Here is an 8,425-nt window from a genome sequence, read left to right as displayed (position 1 = left end):
GCTTTGCCCTGCATGTGTTACAGGCACCTCTTATTCATGTAACTGAAACAGATGACTGGGTAGGGTGGCAAGGGAGGGAGGTGGTAGGGCGTGAGGGCGTGAGCAGCAGCATGGAAGGGAAATCAAGCCTCATGGGACAGCTTCTGGACAGGGGAAAGGACCCCTCTTAAATCATTATGTGGGTGAGAGGTGGTGGGTGGACAGGGACTGAAGGGACTGACGACTGGCTTGGCTGACCATGCTAAGTTTATTTTGTTACTGTCTTATTGTCCCACACCCACATAGCAGCATTGGAATGTGTGACACTTCCTATTATAACCCCTTATGACTATGTGTCATTTCACATCACAGCAAAGATTTCCAAACATCTCTATGGGAACTATTTGTGAATATAAATAAAGTGTTGTTAATCGGCATCAGGATATAACCAGGGAAGTGTCTATGTGTGTCTGTGGTGTATTTGGAAGCCTTCTGCTCCATTCAGACATAACTTGTGCAGAGTTATCTCTGAAACTTAAACCAGGTACAGTGTACTGTAACATTGCCTAATAGGGGGATAGGTGCTGTATTGTACCCGGTTCTGTTTAGACACAATATACTCGTCAAGGATGTCACATGTACAAGTGGCAATTAAGTGGCAATTAAATACAGTCTTAAACTTTTGACAGAGCTTGGCTATTGGCAGGCTTTTGCACACACAGAAGTAGTCACGTCACATGATATTTGCTGACTATTTGCCACTTTTTGAAAAATATAATAACTTTGTTAAAGAAATCACATTCTCTGATTTAAAAAAAAAGGTTTTTTTCCCCCCAATTTTATGGTATCCAATTGTTGTAGTAGCTACTATCTTGTCTCACCGCTACAACTCCCGTACAGACTCGGGAGAGACAAAGCCTCCAATACACAACCCAACCAGCCACACTGCTTCTTAACACAGTGCGCATACAACCCAGAAGACAGCTGCACCAATGTGTCAGAGGCTACACCGTGCACCTGGCAACCTTGGTTAGCACGCACTGTGCCCAGCACGCCACAGGAGTGCACAATGAGACAAGGACATCCCCACCGACCAAGCCCTCCCTAACCCAGACAACTGTGCGTTGCCACACGGACCTCCCGGTCGCGGCCGGTTACGACAGAGCCTGGGCGCGAACCCAGGGACTCTGATGGCAACCCAACCAGGTACAGCTGGCGCTGCAGTACAGCACCCTTAACCACTGCGCCACCCGGGAGGCCTGGCATTCTGTGATTGAGTTGCATTGAGATTTGTCTTGTGTTCCATTACAAATTGGCAGACAACAGAGGAGTAGGAAGGGAACTTTGATAGTCAGTCAGCGTCAAGTCAAGCCAAATTTAGATATGAAACAGTAGGTCCCTAACTTGATCTGATATCACTCGAGGATAAAGGAAATGTTGGGGCGTCATCGCATATCTGAGAATGGATTTTTTTTTCTTCTCCAGTGTCAGAGGTTAATATTAAACTGCATTGTGGTCTCAGACTGTTGACTCTCTGAGATAGAAGCATCAAAGACAGAATCAGAGAGTGTAAAGATCAAACGATTTAAAAAGCATCATGAATTGCTCAGGCAGTACAGTGACTTCAGAAAGTACTCATACAACTTGACTTATTTCACATGTTGTTGTGTTACAGCCTGAATTCCAAATGGATTCAATTAATTGTTTTTCGCACCCATCTACACACAACATGCCATAATGACAAAGTGAAAACACGTTTTTGGACATTTTAGCAAATGTATTAAAAATGAAATAAAGAATTGTCTAATTTACATAAGTATTCACACCCCTGAGTCAATATTTAGTAGAAGCACCTTTAGAAGAAGCACCTGGCAGTGATTACAGCTCTTAGTCTTTCTGGGTAAGTCCCTAAGAGCTTTCCAAAATTCTTCAAGCTCTGTCAAATTGGTTGTTGTTCATTTCTAGGCTACCATTTTCAGGTCTTGCCATAGATTTACAAGTAGATTAAAGTCAAAACTGTAACTTGGCCACTGGGGAGCATTCACTGTCTTATGGTAAGCAACGCCAGTGTAGATCAGGCCTTGTTAAAGGTTATTGTCCTGCTGAAAGTGTCTGGTGGAATGTAGAATGAACTAGGTTTTTCTCTAGGATTTTGCCTGTGCTTAGCTCCTTTCCGTTTCTTTTTATTCCTGAAAAACTCCCCAATCTTTAAAGATTACAAGCATACCCTTAACATACCCGTAACATACCAATAACATGATGCAAAGTGGCACCTGAGTGATGTGTTGTATTGGATTTGCCCCAAACATTCAGGAACATTCAGGAAATTCAGGAAAGAAAGTGGATTGCTTTGCCAGATTTGTTCTAGTATTACTTCAGTGCCTTGTCGCAAACAGGATGCATGTTTTAGAATATTTTTATTTGTCACGCCCTGACCGTAGATTGCTTTGTATGTTTCTATTTTTGTTTGGTCAGGGTGTGATTTGGGTGGGCATTCTATGTTTGTATGCCTAGGTTTTTGTATTTCTATGTTTCGGCCGGGTATGGTTCGCAATCAGGGACAGCTGTCTATCGTTGTCTCTGATTGGGAATCATACTTAGGTAGCCTGTTTTTCCACTTTTAGTTTTGGGTAGTTGTATTTCTGTTTAGTGTTTGTTTCACCTTGCAGGACTGTTTCGGATTTTCTTTTTGTTATTTTTGTATTCAGTCTTCAGTTCCTTATATTAAAGATGAACACGTATCCCGCTGCATTTTGGTCTGACGATTCCTCTTCTTCCGATGAAAGCCATTACAGAACTACCCACCACAAACAGACCAAGCAGCAGGGTAATCGGGAACAGAGAGTGTTGGATTTATGGACATGGGAGGAGATATTGGACGACAAGGGACCCTGGAGACAGGCTAGGGAATATCGCCGCCCCAAAGAAGAACTGGAGGCAGCTAAAGCTGAGTGGCGGCGATATGAGGTAAGGCAACGCAACAGGCACGAGAGGTAGCCACCAACATTTTTTTGGGGGTGCACACGGGGAGATTGGCGGAGCCAGGCAAGAGACCTGAGCCAACTCCCTGTGCTTACCGGAGGCAGCGTGATACTGGTCAGGCACCGTGTTATGCGATGAAGCGCACGGTGTCTCCAGTGTGCGCTCATAGCCTGGAGTGCTATATGCCAGCCCCCCGCAAGTGCCATGCGAGAGTGGGCATCCAGCCAGGGCGGTATCTGCCAGCTCAGTGCGTTCGGTCTCCGGTGCGCCGTTTCGGTCCAGGGTATCCTGCGCCGGCTCTGCGTCCTGTATCTCCGGGGTGTTGGGAGGGTTCAGTTCGCCCTATGCCTGTGCTCCGCCCATGCCGGGTGAATGTGGGCATTGAGCCTAAGGGAGAGGTGCGATTGGTATGCACCAGATCTCCAGTGCTCCCCCACAGCCGGTTCGACCTGTGCCTGCACTCTGGAGGGGCCGGGCTAAAGTGGTCATCCAGCCTGGAGGAATGGTTCCAAGACTGCGCACCAGAGCTCCAGTGCTCCCCCACAGCCCGGTTCATCCGGTGTCTCCTCCACGCACCAGGCCTCTGTCAGGTCCCCCCAGCCTGGTGGGCCCTGTGGCAGCCCCACGCACCAGGCTGTCTCTCCGTCTCCGTCTCTCTCAAGAGTCGCCCTCCTGTCCGGAGCTGCCAGAGTCTCCCTCCTGTCCGGAGCTGCCATAGTCGCCCTCCTGTCCGGAGCTGCCATAGTCGCCCTCCTGTCCGGAGCTGCCATAGTCGCCCTCCTGTCCGGAGCTGCCAGAGTCGCCCTCCTGTCCGGAGCTGCCAGAGTCGCCCTCCTGTCCGGAGCTGCCAGAGTCGCCCTCCTGTCCGGAGCTGCCAGAGTCGCCCTTCAATCCAGAGGCGCCACTCACTCCAGACTCGACCATCAGTCCAGTGGCGGTCGGCGGTGAGGGTTCCTGCTCTACATGCATTACCGAAGTGGGTCGAGCCAGAGCGTCCCTCACCAGAGCCGCCACCATGGAGTAATGCCCACCCAGACCTTCCCCTATAGGTTCAGGTTTTGCGGCCGGAGTCTGCACCTTTTTTTGGGGGGGGGGGGGCATTCTGTTTCTATTTTTCTTTGGTCAGGGTGTGATTTGGGTGGGCATTCTATGTTTGTATGTCTAGGTTTTTGTATTTCTATGTTCCAGCCGGGTATGGTTCAAATCAAATGTTATAAATGGTCTTAGATTCATTGTCTCTATCTGACCTGCACTGGTGACTTGCCTAGTTAAATAAAGGTTAAATAAAAATAAAATATAAAACCTGCACTCTCTCTTCCTCTCCTATGAGCTATAGGCCATGGCTCAAGCTATGGTTTCTTTGTCTCTCTCTCCCTCTCTGATCATGCCTAGAATAATGCCTTGTAATGCTGTTTAATGCTTTGTAACTTAAGCTTCATGCCTTGTATGTTATTTAATATATTTTACTATGTAATTAAATACACTTGTATTTACAATTCCTTTCTCAGACATTTCTTGATTTCCTATTACTGTAACTCAACTTTAGTCCCTTGCATATTGCTAAATAATCTTTATGGAGTCAGATAAACATTTGAATAGGCTAATTGCATAGTCTTATTACTGGTCACATGTGAGGTATATGTACAGTACACTGATTGTACAAACATTAGGAACACCTGCTCTTTCCATGACATGGACTGAACATGTGAATCTATGATCCCTTATTGATGTCACTTGTGAAATCAAATTCAATCACCATAGATGAAGGGGAGGAGACAGGTTAAATAAGTATTTTTAAGCCTTGAGACAATTCAAACGTGGATTGTTTATGTATGCCATTCAGAGGGTGAATGGGCAAGACAAAATATTTGAGTGTGTCAAGAACTGCAATGCTGTGTGAGTTTTTCACGCTCAACAGTTTCCCGTGTGTATCAAAAATGGTCCACCACCCAAAGGACATCTAACCAACCTCACACAACTGTGGGAAGCATTGAAGTCGACATAGGCCAGCATACACCTTGTAGAGTCCATGTCCAAACTAATGAATATGGCGCCGAAGAACATGGCTGACGATTTACATTCTATCAACCAATTGTGCTATTTTGTTAGTTCTTTTGCGTTTTGTGTAACTTGTTTTTTAAAAACTTATTGTGTACATAATGTTGCTGCTACCGTCTCTTATGACCGAAAACAACTTCTGGACATGAGAACAGCGATTACTCACTGCGGACTGGAAGAAACGTTTTCCTTTTTCAATTCCGACGCAAAGGATATCGTGCTTTCACTGGAACGGGCCCAGATCCATACCTTTTGCATGAAGAAAAGATGCAGGAAAAGGGGCCGCAAATCGAGCAGCCTTCTGAGAATGCATAGGCGAGCGAGTAAACTCCCACTGCCATCCGTTCTTCTTGCTAACGTGCAACCATTGGAAAATAGAATTGATGACCTAAGATTAAGATTATCCTACCAATGGGACATCAAAAACTGCAACATCCTATGTTTCACTGAGACGTGGCTAAACGACGAAATGGACAATATAGCGCTAGCAGGATTTTCCATGCACCGACAGAACAGAGACGCTACCTCTGGTAAGACGAGGGGGGGTGTCTATTTGTCAATAACAGCTGGTGCGCGATGTCTAATATTAAAGGAGTCTCAAGGTATTGCTCGCCTGAGGTAGAGTACCTTATGACCAGCTGTAGAGCACACTATCTACCAAGAGAGTTCTCATCTATATTATTCGTAGCCGTCTATTTACCACACAGAACGAAGCTGGCACTCTCAACCAACTCTATAAGGCCCTAAGCAAAGAAGCAAATGCTCAACCAGAAGTGGCACTCCTAGAGGCCGTGGAGTTTAATGCAGGCAAACTTAAATCAGTTTTACCAACCAGAAGCCATGGATTACAGGCAAAATTACAGGCAAAATCTGCATCGAGCTAAAGAGCTGCCGCTTTCAAGTAGCGGGAGACTGATCCGGACGCTTATATGAAATCCCGCTATGCCCTCAGACGAACCATCAAACAAGCAAAGCATTAATACAGGATTAAGATTGAATCCTATTACACCGGCTCCAACACTCTTGAAAACTAGAAACCCAGATGTGAGCTGCCCAGCCTACCACAAGCCTACCAGCCTTCCAGGCAAGCAACACTAAAGCATGCACTAGAGCACCAGCTGTTCTGGATGAATGTGTGATAACACTCTCTGTAGCCAATGTGAACAAAACCTTTAAACAGGTCAACATTCACGAAGACGCTGGGCCAGACGGATTACCAGGACGTGTACACAAAGTATGCACCAGAGCACCAGCTGTTCTGGATGACTGTGTGATAACGCTCTCGGTAGCCAATGTGAACAAAACCTTTAAACAGGTCAACATTCACGAAGACGCTGGGCCAGACAGATTACCAGGACGTGTACACAAATGCATTTACCAACTGTCAAGTGTCTTCACTGACATTTTCAACCTCTCCCTGACCAAGTCTGTAATACCAACATGTTTCAAGGAAGTGAAGGTAATCTACCTAAATGATTACAGCCCCGTGGCACTCACGTCGGTAGCCATGAAGTGCTTTGAAAGGCTGGTCATGCCTCACAGCATCCTCCCAGACACCCTAGATTCACTCCAATTCGCATACCACCCCAACAGATCCACAGATGCTGAAATCTCTATTGCACTCCACACTTTCCTTTCACACCTGGACATAAGGAACACCTATTTGCAAATGCTGTTCATTGACTACAGCTCAGCGTTCAACACCATAGTGCCCACGAAGCTCATCACTAAGCTAAGGACTCTGGGACTAAACACCTCCCTCTGCACCTGGATCCTGGACTTCCTGACGGTAAGGGTAGGCAGCAACACACCTGCCACGCTGATCCTTAACACTGGGGCGCCTCATTGGTGTGTACTTAGTCCCCTCCTGTATTCCCTGTTCACAAAACACTGCGTGGCCAAACCAGACTCCAACACCATCATTAAGTTTGCTGATGACACAACAGTGGCAGGCCTGATCACCGACAACAACGAGACAGCCTATAGGGAGGAGGTCAGAGGCCTGGCTGTGGGGTGTCAGAATAACAACCTATCCCTCAAAGTAACCAAGACTAAAGAGATGATTGTGGACTACAGGAAAAGGAGGACCGAGTATGCACCCATTCTCATCCTCGGGGCTGTAGTGGAGCAGGTTGAGAGCTTCAAGTTCCTTGGTGTTCTCATCACCAACAAACTGGAATGGTCCAAACACACCAAGACAATCGTGAAGAGGGCACGACAAAGCCTATTCCCCCTCAGGAAACTAAAAAGATTTGGCATGGGTCCTGAGATCCTCAAAAGGTTCTACAGCTGCAACATCGAGTGCATCCTGACCGGTTACATCACTGCCTGGTACGGCAATTGCTCGGCCTCCAACCGCATGGCACTACAGAGGGTAGTGTGTACGGCCCAGTACATCACTGGGGCTAAGCTGCCTGCCATCCAGGACCTCTACTCCAGGTTGTTTCAGAGGAAGGCCCTAAAAGTTGTCAAAGACCCCAGCCACCCCAGTCATAGACTGTTCTCTCTACTACCGCATGGCAAGCGGTACCGGAGTGCCAAGTCTAGGACAAACGGTCTCTCAACAGATTTTACCCCACATCTGTTAGTCACGTCTGTGGAACTTGTTAGTTGTTGAATTTGTTATGTTCATACAAATATTTACGCATGTTAATTTTGCTGAAAATAAACGCAGTTGGCAGTGAGAGTATGCTTCTTTTGTTGCTGAGTTTATTTATTATTGCCATCGAAATGTTAGCTGTTACAATCAGATCCAACAATAATATTAAGGGATTTGAAATCCAGGGCATAAAAACAAAGGTGTTATTGTATGCTGATGATTCATGTTTTCTTTTAAATCCATAATTATAATCCCTCCACAGCCTCAAATAGGATCTAGATACTTTTTCTAACCTCTCTGGATAAAAACCTAATTATGATAATATTACGGATTAGATCACAAAAAAAAACTAGTTAGTTTAGTTTCCCCAAAAAATGGTCTGATGGGGAAGTGGGCATACTCGGTATACATATCCATAAAGAAAGAAATAATCTTTCTCCAATACATTTTAATAGAAAATTTGCAAAAATAGATACATCTTGCTACCATGGAAAGGAAAATACCTGTTTATTTGTGGAAATAGCGCCCCGATTAACTCTGTAGTCATATCAAATATTACATATGTGTTTATGGTTCTGCCTACACCTACTGACCTGTTTTTTAAATTATATGAGCAAAAAATATTCAATTTTATTCCAGACAAAATTGAAAGGGCATATTTATATAATGAATATGATTTTGGGGGGGAAGAAATTTCAAATATAAAAGCATTAGACCTCTCACTAAAGGCATCAGTCATACAAAAGGTATGCTTAAATCCGAACTGGTTCTCTACCAAATTAGTAGGAATGTCTCATCCCATGTTCA

Source organism: Oncorhynchus mykiss, chromosome 9, assembly GCF_057628025.1.
Source record: "Oncorhynchus mykiss isolate SJ-2025 chromosome 9, ASM5762802v1, whole genome shotgun sequence".
NCBI classification, from domain to species: domain Eukaryota; kingdom Metazoa; phylum Chordata; class Actinopteri; order Salmoniformes; family Salmonidae; genus Oncorhynchus; species Oncorhynchus mykiss.
The sequence above is the reverse complement of the archived record's forward strand: the minus strand, read 5'-3'. Positions refer to the sequence as shown.